The following is a 15,859-nucleotide window of genomic DNA, read 5'->3' as shown; positions in this document are numbered from 1 at the left end:
AAGCAAACATGTTTTTATAGCACCATGCATATTGAGTAGGGAACATGGAAAGGGGTTTAAACCACCCCTTTCCTCTGGGGCATCTTTACGTAGTGCTTACAATGGTACACCCAATGTCATTACAAGAGATATTAATACTCCAGTTGCTAATAATGCAACAGAGGCTAGTAATACTCCAATTGCCAATAACACATCAGCTACACTTGTTGCACCACCCAATGACATCCCTTTGCCCTAGGATATTGAGTTCATGGGTGATACCATTAGAGAAGAGTTGAGGGAAAGTGATAATTTTTTTTTGTACTTTTTAATTAATCTAAAAATTATCTTATTTGAATTTATTAGTTAAGTTCAATAAATTTTGAGCAATAAAAATGTTGATAATTTGTTTTCCATGATGTTGATAGATTCTAGTGCTACTCAAAAACCAAAAAGGGGGCGAGATAAAAATCAGTGCAAGGAAGTGGCAAGACTTAGAAATGGGAATAAGTTAAAAATAACTTTCTTCAATAATTGTGTTGTTGGAAAGCACCATGCCTCATGCAATCTGAGCCCTCTCTCTCTAATATCGAGTTAGTTGAAAGATGTTTCGGTCCCCAACACCATGACCATGTGGTTGGCTATGGGGGTGGAATGAAACCTAAAGATGTGAGGGGACCATATTCTAGTAGGGTTGAACTTGAAGCTAAACTTTCTGAATCTGAAAAGAGAAACCATTCACTTCAGGTTCGTCTAGATGTTTTGGAAGATGAGCTTAAGACAATTAAGGATATGGTCCTAACCCAACAATCTAATGGTCCATTGTCGCCTATTGTATCAGAAGGTCAATTAGCATGAAAATAAGTAGAGGTACTATTTCTGTTCATGTTCTACTATAAACAAAATCAACTTATGTTTAAGACTCACATGCAAACTCTAACCCTTTTCTTTTTGCTTGAATGTTTTGTTTTAGGGACTTCGGGTTGGTCTAAACTTAGGAGTGGTTGTAACCCACTATTTTGAAATACAGAGGTAAGAATGTCTTAAACCAATCTCTATTATTCTCCTATATTACTACTTACTTCTACTCTATTACAAAAAATTAAGAGTAGAGAATCCAACATGAACTGTCAATTGAATATTTATGATGATTATGGAAAAAACAAGATTTATGATGATGATTATATATACTTTGTTTGCTGTTCAAATTAAGTTGAAGTCCGAACCGAATACACACTTTGCACTTGGTTCAGTTTTACATCTGTTTGTTTAGATGATGCTCATGATGATGATGCATGCTTATGTTGGATTGACATGGAAGTTTTAGCAAAAACAATGCTCTATACCAAATTAATGTAGGATCACTAAGTAATCTTAGTAAAGTACAATACACCTAATTTATGATTAAGGACATGAGTGGGCTACATAGCCTACATGGGTCCTGTTTTGCCATTCCATTCTGTTTATTGCCATATCCATTTCTAAATTATGATCCATCAAATCATTTCACTCTTCCAACCCATGTCCTTTTTGGTTCACCCCTAGCTCTTCTAGTTCTAGCCCCTTAGAATTTGTAACAATTCATTTCTTCTTCTTATATATAACTATCTATGGGAATACAATACCACATAAAGAAAGAAAAGAGTTTTTCTTGGAATTGTTTCTTTTGTTGTTAGATTTTAGTTGGTTCTTGAGTATCCATTTTCTTTTTCTCTTTGACCACATAGTTCATCTGGGAATCACAGAATAGTGATGGGGCTTTTAGGAGAGAACCTATAGGGTATCCTTCTTTTTCTCTACCATCTCTTTTGCCATTCTAATCCAAAACCTTTTTATTTTTTTTTTGTGTTCTCTGCAAGGAGATTGGTAATGCCTAGACTTTTTCTTCATTTTCCATTATAGGCAAGCAAGGGGCAGGGCATCAATCTGCAAAATGAATGGTTTATGACATTGAGGACCCCTACTTTGTAAAATAAATAGAGTTTTCCATATTATACTTTTTTTCTACTAATGGGACTGACATGAATTTTGCATTTAAATCTTCTCCAGATTTGTAACTAATATAAGTTATATATTTACTTAAATCAACAATAGTTGATCGTTACATATCATAAGAGAATTTAGCTTTTGATGCTCACATAGGTCAAGTTATGAGTTTTGATATCCTAAAATGTGTTGTCGGTCTTGTTGTACAGACCAACTATCAAAACTTCTAGCAGGTAGCCCAATAAGTTAGATCAGCGTCAAAGCACCCAACATTTTGACTTCATAACCTCCTTTCTGGAGTACTTATCAAAGGGGCTATGATGAGTGGTTTTTTTATTTTATTTTTGAATAATGATAAATAGGCTGATCTATTTTCTACATTATTTTTCTCAATTAGTTTACTGTGTTGTTTTAAGGTAGAATCCCTAGACTACTAGACATTTTAAATACAATGAACAACATATTCCATCAGTATTTTCAATTTCTCAACCCACATAATATGTCAGCTTAGCAACATACCGGGCAGCTAAAAAAGACTAGACTGACACAAAGCCATAATCTAGGGAAATGAAAAGTGAGGTGCACCTAAACATCATTTTCAAATCCATTTTCATGCTCTATTATTTACTTAGTGAATTTCCGAAAAACGTTACCCTTTTCTGCTCGATCATAAGCATTAGATTTATGTTTTGGAGTGAATGTGAAGGTAGATGGAACCCTTCCAAGTAACATCTCAGAGATCCGAATCTAGTCGGATTCAAGGTCATTACGACCGAAGTAGCTGGGAGGCCTCCTATTTAGTCGTTGAAGAATGATATCTAACAAACCAACAAGAATGTATCTACATGTGTAGCTAACCCATTCTAGTAAGAAATGCCTTGTCGTCTCCACACCTTTGGTGTCAAACCCCAATGTTCCGGACCGAAACGTACAAAATCCCTTAAAATATACAATCTCTCACCTGGTATGACGAGTGGTTGGTATTGGTACCAAGTACTTGTGGTCTTGATGTCAATTGTGATAGTGAAACATCATAGTATAATGCTACTAATGGTGGTGAATGTAGTATATCTGTTCTGTCATAGTAATGGTAGTACTGTAGATATGGTAATAGTGCTAGTATTAGTAGCAGCAACAATAGAAGCATAGTGGTGGTAACAGTGGGAGTTGCAGTAACTGTAGTAGTTATTATTAAGTGGCAGGAACAATAATATAGCTCATTCTAGAATATGATCAAAATCATGTAATGGGCCAATTTTTTATAGGCTGATTCGCTTTCTAGGGAATAACAGACATGCATTTTCTATAATAAATCCCTAAAACCCCATACTCCCATAGCTTGTTTATATTTCTCTCCAATGAAGTAATTAGCATTTATAAGAATTTTTTTGGTGATCAATGAACTTGTATCATAAATGTGTTCTCAGTAGAAAGTTTACTCTAAATTGTTGAATTGCCAAAGAAAAAAAAAATTACACACCTTGGATTACAGACACTAAAGGATATAATAATTTCAATACATACAAGCATGATTTCTCACTCTTGGTATGAATACAAAAACAGGTTTCGTGGTTTAGTCAGTTAGTTAGTTACCCATGCAAGCTCTTCAACTTTGAAACTTTAATGTGGATGATAATAATCTTGGAGTCTCTGAAATGGTAATGGCCTCAACACCTCTCCTCTTCAAACCTCTTCTAGATTTCTTATCAAAGAGTCCATAAGAGAATCATTAGTTTGTGATGCAGTTGATTCTTTCTTAACAAGAGGCCTCTTGTCTCTTCCATTGTAGTCACTTTCTAATTCCTTCAACTGGTTCCACACAAAACTTCTCCCTAACAAAATTGCAAAGACTTTAGAAGTATTTTTTATTTCAAATTATCATATGCACAATTAAACATTGTTACTTCACCCTCTAATGTCTTGGAACGTCATTCATCTTCCTTGTATTGTCTCAGACTTTAGTTCACCATCTCACTCTCTATCCCTTATTTTGTCAAATTTTTTTATTTTTATTGGAGACCCTCCGGTTTTTTTTAGCAAATTTCTGAGTAAAGTAGGCAAGCCGTAATTTTATGTCACCCAAATTACTCTTTACAAGATGACAAATAAATCCTCCTATGGTTCCTTGATGCATACTTGTTAAATTGAAGTACCAATGGTTTTTCTTTTTTTCGATGATTAGTGCCTGGAGATTTTTTTCTTTTTTGGCAATTTTACTAGTGAGATAACAAAAATATTCCTAATGAAAAGTAATGGAGGTATTTTTGGGTCAGTTAGGTTTTAAGAGAAAATGGGCAGGAAAAAATAAAGAAAGTTTAGTGGGTAATTTGGTAATTTAACAATTTTCGTCACCTAAAGTTTGAGGGGCCTTTGTTACAAGAAAAGGTACAAGGGGTCTTTGTGTTGATATATCTTCTAACTTTTGTTGTTTCGATCGAATTGGACTATTAAGCATTTTTAAGATTTTATTTTTCTTTCTTGAATTTCTGTTTATACTTTTTTAAATTGATTCCCTAACATGTGTATCCTTTTTCTCTCTTTTGTATAGGCAATTGAAGAAGAAGAGTTTAAATTAAGAAGACTATATTTCATCCAACTATCCATTTTAAAGAATATAATAAAGTTTATTTTATTTTGGACAACATATGAATTATTAGTTTAAGTTAATTTTATGAAAAAAAAAATATTGTGGTTTTTGAGAGGATGGAGAGTTATTTATTTAGAGTCTTGAATTTACGGAATCTTGTGGTTATTATAATTATTAATGATTTTTTTTCTAATTTTGCACTTGTTTAGATAAAAAGATATTTAATTATTCTATATGTCAATTATTTGTAGTTTGGTAAATTCCATTTAATCTATGGCAGTATAAAGTGATCATTATTATAATTGCATTACAATTAAAAATAAAATCAATGGCAACAATATATATATATATATTGGTTGTTATTAGTTTTAAATTTGGTGATGATGGTACTTTTAATCATTATAATGTTTCAAATAGTGACAAAATATCTTGTTGCTAATAGTTCTAAAATCATTAGGTACAATTGCAATTGTGATGGCATGACTTGTCGTCAATGGTTTTGAATTAACAGTGATGAAAACATGAATTGTCATTAATGACTTTAAATTAATAGCGACGGAAACATGAATTGTCATTAATGGTTTTAAATTAATAGCAATGAGAATATTAGTTGTCATTAATGGTTTTGAATTAATAGCGATGATAAAATTATTTGTCGTTAATGGTTTTGAATTAATAGTGACAAGTTATTCTCATCGATATTGTATAACTTTTAACGACAGGTTGTATCTTCGTCATTAAAAAACATTAGTAACTAAAATTTTCAACTTGTCGCCTAGACTTTTAGCGGTAAAGCCTTTAACGACAGTGGTGATGACATATATTCTCGTCATTAAAGACTTTTAGCAACTGAATTTGGACTTTTAATGATGGTTTTTCTAGTCGTTAAAAAGCATGTTTCTTGTAGTGCCAACACCACTATGACAAGAAAAGAAAAACAATCACAATATATAATGGATTAAATTCAAGATACTTGGGAATGTTCAATGGCTTCACCAAATAATTGCATAATGAACCCATAAGCAAAATCATATATTCACGATCAACACCACCATGGCAAGAAATGAATAACAATTACAATAAGGTAAATTACACGGACCCCCTGTACTATGGGGTCTGTGGCAGTCCCCCCTGCATTTTTTTTGGCGACAAAGACCCCTATACTTTGGTCGTTAGACAAAGACACTCTAACTGTTAAGTCAGATAATAGAATGCGTTAAATTACTAAAATACCCATAAGAATGCGTTAAGTCAAATAATCGATGATGCCTATTATCTACGAGTAACCTTTCGTATGGATATAATCATGCATAGTGAAACTCTTGCGTTGCATTTTCTCATCTTTTTAGTTTCTTTTACTTCAGAGGCTTAGATCAATGGCGAGCTTAGAGCTGATAGCTCCCAACATCACCTTCTTTTCGGAAAAAAAAAATGTTTTAATGGCGGAGAGATGAGATGGGTCAACTAAACAGTAAACTAATACTACTCCATTTTTTCTCAAGTCTCAAGTCTTGATCTCAATCTCTAGATCCTATATAACCAGTAGTTGCCTCTAAAAGATCCTCTACTAATCTCTATCTAAAGCCGTGGACGATGACATCGTTTTCCCTTCGAACTTCAATATCGACTTCAGCTTCACCAGATGCACTTCCAATACCTCCACGGACTGCACCTTCACCTCTTCTAGTGCCCACAATAGTCTCAGAGTTAGCTTCAACGAGTCCTGCCTTTCTTCCTCCACTAGAGCAGGATGGGCTCACCGGAAATCCAACCCCTACTAGGCGGAAATCAAAGCTACCACCAACCTCTCCTCCAATAGGTCCTTGCACCTCAGCCAACTCAAGCTCGTTTGCCACATCGGCAATGGAAATCTAGGACACATATTTCTCTATCATCTCGAAGATTATGATAGAGCCAACTTCTCTCTCAAGGTCGTGGACAAAGATGTTCTCACATCTAAGAAGCTTTGCCACATACAGATGAAAGCCAAAGTCCTTTCCATGGTTGACCACCCTTTCCTGCCAACACTCTACACCCATCTAGAGGAGTCGCATTACTCTTGTCTACTCATCGACTATTGCCCTAGTGGTGACCTCCATTCACTCCTCCGCAAGCAGCCAAGACATTGCTTCCAGGTTGACTTAGTTTGCTTTTTCACAGTGGAGGTGTTGGTGGCTCTAGAATATCTACATGTGCTTGGGGTGGTGTACCAGGATCTCAAACCAAAAAATGTATTGATTAGGGATGATGGTCATATAATGTTGTCGGACTTTGACTTGTGTTTCAAAGTTGATGTGTTCCCTACCCTCGACAAACGCCACTTTCATCTAGTGGGGGTGGAGTCAACCAAAATACAGCCTACCTATTTTGGAACTGTTTCCCAATGGTGTAAAATGACGAAGGTGGCAGAGTTTGTGGTGGAGACAACAACGGCGTTCTCAAAATTACGATCAAACAAGTATTACACATCTTCCCATCTAATGTGGAATTACACCCCAAAGATCTCGTGACTATTAATGCAAGGAAAATAATTAATAGTGAATAGAAGTGTAAATGGGCCGAGAGAGAAAAATAGAGTATCCGCTTTCCACTCTTATTATATTTGAAAATGAAAAGTCGAATGCCGAAAAAATTATTCTTTTACAACTTATGCGAATACCAACACTCACCGAAGGTGGAAGCGGTTGTGTGTTTTGGGTCAGTGATCTAATCAATCTCCAAGAATACATCATGGATGACGACCAAGATCATACGTAAGGGTGGCATCTCCAAACGCTTCAGCATGGTGGAGAAGAAAGTGGGTAAAATTGTCCAAAAAATTATCATAAGGGAAATTTAGGGATTACAAAATATGGCAACTGTGAAAATATAATCTTTTTTAATATACTTGATGGAATGCTAACGAAGGGGGTATTTGTCTAACGGCTAAACTACAAGGTGTCTTTGTCGCAAAAAAAGTGTAGGGGGGTCTTTGTAATAGACCCCATAATATAGGGGGTTTGTGTAATTTACCCATTATAATATGTAGTGGATTAAATCCAATGCATCTATAATTTGTAACTGAACCTATAAATATATCATATATCATATATCATATATCATATATCAAACTATAAATAAATTTAATATCTCAAAACAATCACAATATTGTGTATATGTTTTTATCCCCATCACTCTACATATATTTATATAATATATCCAATACATTCTAAAAAGACAAGTACAAGATGATACAATGGATATCTAATCAGACCATGTGTCTATCATTGCCTAATTGGAATTCCAAGTTCAGTCTAATATTCAGATGCAAGTTTCATATCTAACCTTGCTTTCCTCAATTTTGTTTTGAGGGCATAAAATGTTATTAACCTATCCTTTGACTGAGATAAAAAAAATCTATCACCTTTATGAGAAAATATGGGCTATCATCCCTGAGGTTGTATACATCCTTAAATATTTTATCCATATTTAATAGAGAGACATTGTTAGCATATGACTTGTTTTCCCCAACGAGCTTCTCCCTTTGGTAAAGCTATCTTCTTCTAGTGGCCTAACCTATAGGGTAGAGTCATTGACATTGTCTCCCTCATCTAACTCTTCATATACAAGTTCCCACATTGTTTATTATTATTGGGAGTCATTGATGTTGTTGTTTCCCATCTAAGTGCCTTTCTAGTAGTAAAAACTCCAGCCCCGATTACTTTATCATTACCATAAACTATCGCAAGCTGATCATACTTATGAATTGCTTTGCCTTAGGGTGTGTCTGGCCATTTTTTTATGGATCATTCTATTTAACATCATAATATAATTAAATATGTCAAGTTTGATACACTAAAATAACACTATATCAAGCTTACTAGGATGTGTTCTACTCAGACTTTAGGCTTTATATCTATAGTCTTCGTAAGGTCATTCCAAGAGAAACCACTTGAGTTAAGGATGTTTGAGAAGGTGGTGAAGTTTTTCTTGATTGTTTTCAAGCAGTTTATAATGTTGTTATAAGTGTAGTTCACCCCAAAGGTCAAGCTTATGGCCTTGGCAGCAACATCATATGTCGAAGACTTGAAGCTTTTGTCTACCTTGTTTCAAGGTTTGCTTGTTCAATGAGGGTCTCTTTTAACAAGTTGTCTATTTTTGTTATCTAAAACATATTAGGCGTGGTGAATCTAATATCATCTTAAGAAGGTACAAAATCCATCGTTGATTCAAATCAAGCAAGTATAGTTCAACCAATCATTTCATACATCCAATACATCATAACACACTTTCAAACAATTACAAGCATGGTACAAATACAATAGGTAGAAGAAATGTACTAATATAATCTATTAAACTCATCGACACAAATGAAAAAAGATTAAAATATTAAAAATCCATATGGGAGTATAATTAATAACACAAGTTCAATCCATGATCCCACGTAATAAAACAAACAAACTGAAATTAATTTTGGCGCCTAGACCAAGACAATTGATAATCTACCTATATTTGGTTAGATATCTCCTCCCTGATGAGTTGGTTCCATTTTCTAGTATATTCATTTTTATTGATGCATTAGAATGGTTGAGATATTTGGGTATCCATCCCATCATCCAATTCATCTCCATCATTTGCATCCAAATCTGCATCTCCTCCATTTTGGCCATATTGAGACATGATTCAATCATATGGATTCACTCCATGACATGGTTATGTAATATGCAACATGTAGACATTATCTTCACTTAAGTTTTGAATGGATAATATATATTGTTCAAAAACCAAGATTTGGGAACGTTTCTTAAGGACACCAAAGATTCATTCAATTACATTCCTAATTGATGCATGATAAAGGTTGAATAATTCTCTTGGGTTCTCGGTTGATGTGTACCCCATTCCTTTAGATGGTATCTTATGTTGTGGTTCGTCATTAAAATTCAAACTTTAGAGCAAAACCATCACCCACAATTACTTTTTTTGTATAGAAGGGTTCTGTGGTCTAGATCTTATTTTACTTTTGCTTTTGGGAGGGGTAGGGGTTAAATGTTAGGATTTTCTCTTTATGTTTTGTTATGTCTTTTAATCGGTGTTTTGTAAATAGATCTAATTGAAACAAATTGCAATTTTCTTGTTGAAAAATAAAAAAATCCCTCACAGATTTGCTATTGGGCTTTGGTGTCAAAAGGATGGAGAAAATCCAATGTACTGTGTGCCATCTCTAAAATAGGCTTTTCGTGCTTTTGCCCCCTCTTAGAAAACCCCTTTTTTATTTATTTATCATTAAAAAGGTTGTTGTGCATGACCATTATGGAATGTGGAAAGAGTGAAACAGAAAGATGAAAGCTAAAATTCTTTATTGGGTTTGGTTAATTAGAAAACTTAAGCTACATCCTATATTTTTGCAATGTTTGGGAAGGGGAGTTTGGTAATGAAAATCAAGATAGAGTTATTAGTTCTTTCCCCAACAAAATCCTTATTTGTTCTTTCCCTACTTGAGGTTATTAAAGAATCAAGTGTTGCAAATTCCAAATAATAGAATTGGATGGAATGGTTTCATAGATATAGACATGTCCATGGTTTCATGAATAATGATTTTGTATTAATAGTTTGGGAGTACTCTAAATATGGTCTCATTGAATTCAAATTGATAAGATCATTCAAACATTTTAACCTTTGTATTTGGGTATATTATATGTTGAATAAAAAAAGTAAATGAGCCTTGATTCAATAATGGGCCTGAAATGAGGGATTGCTTTTAACCCTGGTTTCCAATAATTGTATTCCATATTCTAAATATTCATCTTAAATTCTTCAAGTTGTAATTTGCATTTGTTGGATCTTTATGTAGTCAATTTTATAATAATTGCTTGTTACTATCAAACTTGCTTACTCTTGAAGTTAGAAAAATGGACATGTTCCTTAGAGGAAAAGGATGGTATGACTCATATTTAAAGTTGGAATACCTCATGTATTGTACATTACCCAAGTAATGATTTCATTACCAAAAAAAAAAAAAAAACAAATCAAATGCTTCCACCATTTTGAACATGCATGGTTGTGAAAGTGTCAAGCCAATGCTAAATGGAAGGGAGCACACCTAAGCAACTAGCTGCCCATCTAGATGTTGATTTTGATTAAAAAAACTTAGTTAAAAGTAACTTATATTTTCCTACTTCATGCAGGCCAAGGTGGACGTTACTTTCTCCATTCATATCATGTAATGGATGAGTATTTGATAGAATTTTACTTTAATCTCAATGGGAAGAAGAAATTGTCCAATATCCATACAAACCTGTCTTTTTTACCTTGGTAGTAGTTATTCAATTTATGATTAATTTATGACACTAGATGTATGTTAAATCCATATCATGTAATGCATGTTGATTCACATTAACCGTCCCATCTATGTGAATGCATAACAAAAGAATTTCTATATGAAAACATCACCTCTTGCAGTTTAGGTCTCAACTATATTGGCAATGTGAATACAACATAGCCATTGGGTACTTTAGTGTGAAATTAAACTATGGATATTATTTTGCTTATTTATTTATTTTTTGTTAGAGGTCATGTCATCAGTGTTATTTTGTAGCCTGAAATTTTAAATTTTGCTTAATAATGCTTAATTATAGGGTAGCTTGAAGCAAAGAATATTTTTCTTTATCCCTAGGCTTTGCTTCTTAATCAAATTAAATTCATGTACTTACAAACATTAAAATTTCTTTTACTTGAGAATATCATAAGAGCTTCCCCGAGTTGGTTCAATTAAGAATGTCATAAGACTTTTCCTATCTCAATTTTTCTTAATAAAGCCCATGCATCACACAGGACCACACTAATATGATATAAAGTTTAGATGTGATTCAACATGTTAAGCAGAATTATGATAGGCGCCAATAATTAAGAACTACTAGTAGTTGATTTTTGAGATTTTTGCAATAACTATTTAAATTATTTTGACCTTACTTCCAACTCAATTATAATATAGTGAAGAATTTGTTTTTCCTTTTAACTTTTAGTTCAAGTTCTTGAAGCCTAGTCCCAGTTCTACTATGTCTTACAGTATGAGAGGATTGATGAGATGCAACCAATCTCAATAGCCTCCTAGACTTCTGGGTGAGGTAAAATAGTCACCACAGAAGTGTTTTTTATGTGTTGATGTTTTTGATCATTCCCTTTTAATTTAATTTTCCATAGCCTAAAGGGCAATTGCAAGACCGATTGTATGATAAATTGGCAGTTCAATAAAAAAGTCCCCACTCTTCACACCAAGAGAATACATTTTGGCTTGGCGAATGTGGGAAGGGAAAGACAAGACATAGTACTATTTTATCAAGGTGAGCATCATTGAATTCTTTTTGACCTTGCATCAAATTACTTTTTAAAATGTTTGTTTCTAGTATATTGGCAATGTTTTAATTGTCTATGTTTGTGGTGGCAGTGGAATTGATGTTGAACACAATGAATAAATACTTTATATTAGTTTTTTCCCTACATTTGATGTTCATGCTCTGTTGTGCCTTCTGGTTATTTTCTTGTGCTTCTTTTTTCCTATTTGACATACTCCAGTTAATAGTTTCCAAAGTTACTTGACTAGGGACGATTGCTTTCCCCTATTCAGTTTGTAATTTACAAAAATCATTTCGGGGAATATACTAGCTTACAAAAAAGAGGTAAAATTTGCTCTAGTGGATTTGATGGAAATACCTTCATAGTATAAAACAATGATGAGGCTTGATGCTTGATTCATGTAACTTTAATTTTTGTATACATGTAACTTTAATTTGTATACAAGTTGAAAGAAGAAGGGCCACTTGATACTTGATTCATTTTGTTTTGTTTTTTTTTTGACTTATTATATTTTATTTTTTTAAGGAATGAGACATGTTCCAAGTATTCCATCACAAAACAGCTACATGTAAAGTAAAGTTAGAGCTCTTCAAGATGTGGAATCAACCTCTCATAGGTAATTCATCATTTTCAACCAATTCGTTACTATGGTTACTTAGCCCAAAACACATCTTTAAATATGTGGGTGGATACATTGGACCAAATTTTTATGTGTTAATTGTATTATTTATGATAGCAATTTGGAAATTGAAATATATTTTAACACATTTGTGTATAAATACAGTTGAGATGTAATTTAACAATAGTTCACAAGGTTTGTTGCTTAAAATATTTATGAGAAACATTTATTCAATTGTGGCCACTTTACATTTAGCAATGATAGACTTGATTGTTGTGTTTGGAAATTTAAGGTAACAAGTGCTTGATTGTTGTTAATTCAACAATAGTTCATAATAGTTGTTGCCATAAATTTTATAAGAAATAATTGTTTAGTTGTTGCTAATTTACAATTGGTAACAATTAACTTAATCGTTGTAAAAGGAACTTTGGGGCAACAATTGTTTGATTGTTGCCCATTCAACAACAGTTTATACAGGTTGTTGCCTAAGATGACTGTTAGATACAACTCTTCAATTGTTGCAAATTTATAATTAACAACAACTAACAAGATTGTTAGAGATGGTACCATTAGGCAACAAGTAATTGGTACCATTAGGCAAAGTAGTATATGGGTAATAGTTTTTATGCATTGTTGCTAAAACAATTTATTTGGTGACAATTGCAAATGGTTGTTCCAAAATACTACTTTTGCCATCAATTGGACTGGCTGTTGTGAAAAAATATATTTTGCAATACTTGATTGTTGTAAAACACTTTTAACAATGGCTTCGCTAGCAATAGCTCGTTCAGTTGTAAGTAAAACATTTGGCAATAGTTCTTCCTATATTGGAAACAATTTTTTACTGTTGCCAAAGGTCATTTTTCTTATAGTGACAAGACAATATTTGCCTAATTAAATATAAAAAACAAAGGTTAAACTCAAGCCCCTTCATTTGCGTGTGCAACATCAATATGGCCTACATAAACTTATCTTAGTGCTTGCTAGAAGATATAGTTTATATTTTCCCCATAGTGCATAGCACCCTCCTATTGAAGTAATAAATATGTGAAACACAAGAGTTGAATGAACACACAACAAGAATGTTGTGTTAGGTAAAGCTTATGATCACAGAATCTAGCTACATCTACAACATAAACTTTTATGGGTATATGCATGTCGTCAATTGCCCCAACGCAATCCTACCAAGCAATTCATTTTAGTAGTATATTTTAATTTTTAATGCCTAAAAATATTATAGATAGTTTACATGTACACAAAACCTTGGCGTGTTCATTACCTTAAAGTATGGCTAAAGGTTGGATCAGTTTCTAATCTTAGAAGGTGTTTCTACCTCATTTGGTTTGATTCAATATTTATCCTCTAAACTTAAAACTACATCTAGTACCAAGTTGAAATGATAAACTTATAGTCTCTATAGATCTACAAAAATGGAATCCCATCGCTCTATTCCTAATATTGTGTGCTAAATAGGAACCTAGCAATGTTCCTCCACAATACTCCATAACATGTCATTCATGTTGAATTTTGCAAAGCCTATAGAATGCCTCCTTCCCCATTCTCAATTGATTGTAACAATCATCTTGCCTTCCCCTATATAGTTGATCTAATAAGTTTTGTCTTTCTAAATTTCAATTGATAGAAAGTTCCCTATCCACATAGTCCATCCATTCTTGTAGTTGTAGAAATTGTAGCCCACCCCAACCACTGTAATCAAAAGTACTCTGTCCATCTAACAAAGCAAGCATTATGTAAAAAAGGGAGAAAAATAAACCCTAATGTATGAATCAAATGAGAGAATATGCATACCAAACATAATGAGACAAGTTTTAAAGGTCCATAAGAACTAGCTATTAAGCAACCTAATAATGTAACCTATAGTTACAAATGAGCTAGCAAGTAACTTCTCTCATATCACTTCTTATAGTCAAATTTATCCATTCAACCATATGACATTTTTCTTAACAATTAGCATATAGGGAAATCAATGAGAGAGAACCCCTCTTATCTCTCCCTGCAATAAACTAACACAATATGCCCAAACTATCTTATTTTTATCCCAAAATATATGATTTCTAAACTTAGAAAACAAGCTAGTATATGCAAAGATCACCAAATCAGGTTTTGTTCAAGATAGCTTGGAATTTATTAAGAAAATTAGTGTTTGGTTAGCTTAAATTCAAAATAACACTCACCCTTATTAGGTAGAAATATTTGACCACACGTTCTAAATGATCTTACATGTCTTTCTACTATTATCATGGTTTTAAAAATCGAACTAGAGCAAACGGTCAAACCAGAAAAACCGGGAATCGATCAAGTTTCATTTTTCCCCAAAATCGGGTTTTCCAAAAAACGTTGATTTGGTCAACAAACCGCTGACCTGAGCATTTGAACCATTCGAACCGTTCAACGGTTTTGACCATTTTTTAATTTTTTTATATTTTTGCCAAAACGGGTAAATTGTTCAGTTCAAACGGTCAAACCATTTGACTTAGGAATCGGACCCCTGACCGGTTCGTTGTCTGGGTCAGTTTTAAAAACCTTGGCTATTATAAACAATTGGAGCACTAATGTACTCTTGTGTGTACTATTCTTTTGTGTCATGTTTCCAATATAAGAATGGGGATCTATAATTTGAGGGTGTTGTATTTGTATGTGTTTCACATTATAAAGTACATAGTGAATATAAAATGGCAAATGGAAAGGCCATTCTTGATGCTTAGACATAAGATGCATATCTAAACAAGAAAACATAAATCGAATATGATATAGTTAACCAAATTGATGCAAACTATTTCTTCCAATAGAAAGGCCCGACTGTTTGCTTATTACTTCCTAAGTGCACATCAATCCATAATCGACCCACATTTATGCCACATGGAGTATTAGTGGGACATGTAAATTATTTTTATTAGAAGTTGATGCGACACGATCCGGGCACTCCTAGCTGGCTTCTGACTGGCTCCTTGTTATCAATGGACGGCACCTGAGAAGACGAAAAAGAAGGATTCTCGGGGATTTGGCCGGCGAGAATACTCCGAAGCTTAAGTTAGAACGCTGGGGAGGAAGAAAAGAGTGTAGGTCGCGCTAGATCACTGTGTCTCAAGATTAGCTCGTGAGCAAATAAGAATTCAAGTTTAGATCCAATTCGAGAGAGTCCTCTCCCCTTCGATTAAAGGGCTTTTATAGGGGCGTTCTTGTCAAATCGAGCATAACCGCCACTGGGCTTCTGTCGCAGCCGTTACTTGCTAGGGCTGCGCAGGTGATCGTTACAATGTACTACCCGCTTGGATGAGTGACACGTCCTGAAGGGACAAGCACGCCACCATCTATCGAGGGACGTGGGTGCAAGA

At 33.8% G+C, this 15,859-nt stretch overlaps 1 pseudogene; it reads left to right on the top strand.

The window, feature by feature from the left end:
• Nucleotides 1–633: 633 nt before the first annotated feature.
• On the top strand, nt 634–7,062 carry LOC148801281 (serine/threonine-protein kinase WAG1 pseudogene; annotated as a pseudogene).
• The last annotated feature ends 8,797 nt before the right edge of the window (nt 7,063–15,859 follow it).

The sequence above is a fragment of the Nelumbo nucifera genome, chromosome 3 (assembly GCF_055504915.1).
Source record: "Nelumbo nucifera cultivar China Antique chromosome 3, China Antique-T2T, whole genome shotgun sequence".
Lineage (NCBI taxonomy): Eukaryota > Viridiplantae > Streptophyta > Magnoliopsida > Proteales > Nelumbonaceae > Nelumbo > Nelumbo nucifera.
This window is presented reverse-complemented; position numbering and strand designations above follow the sequence as displayed.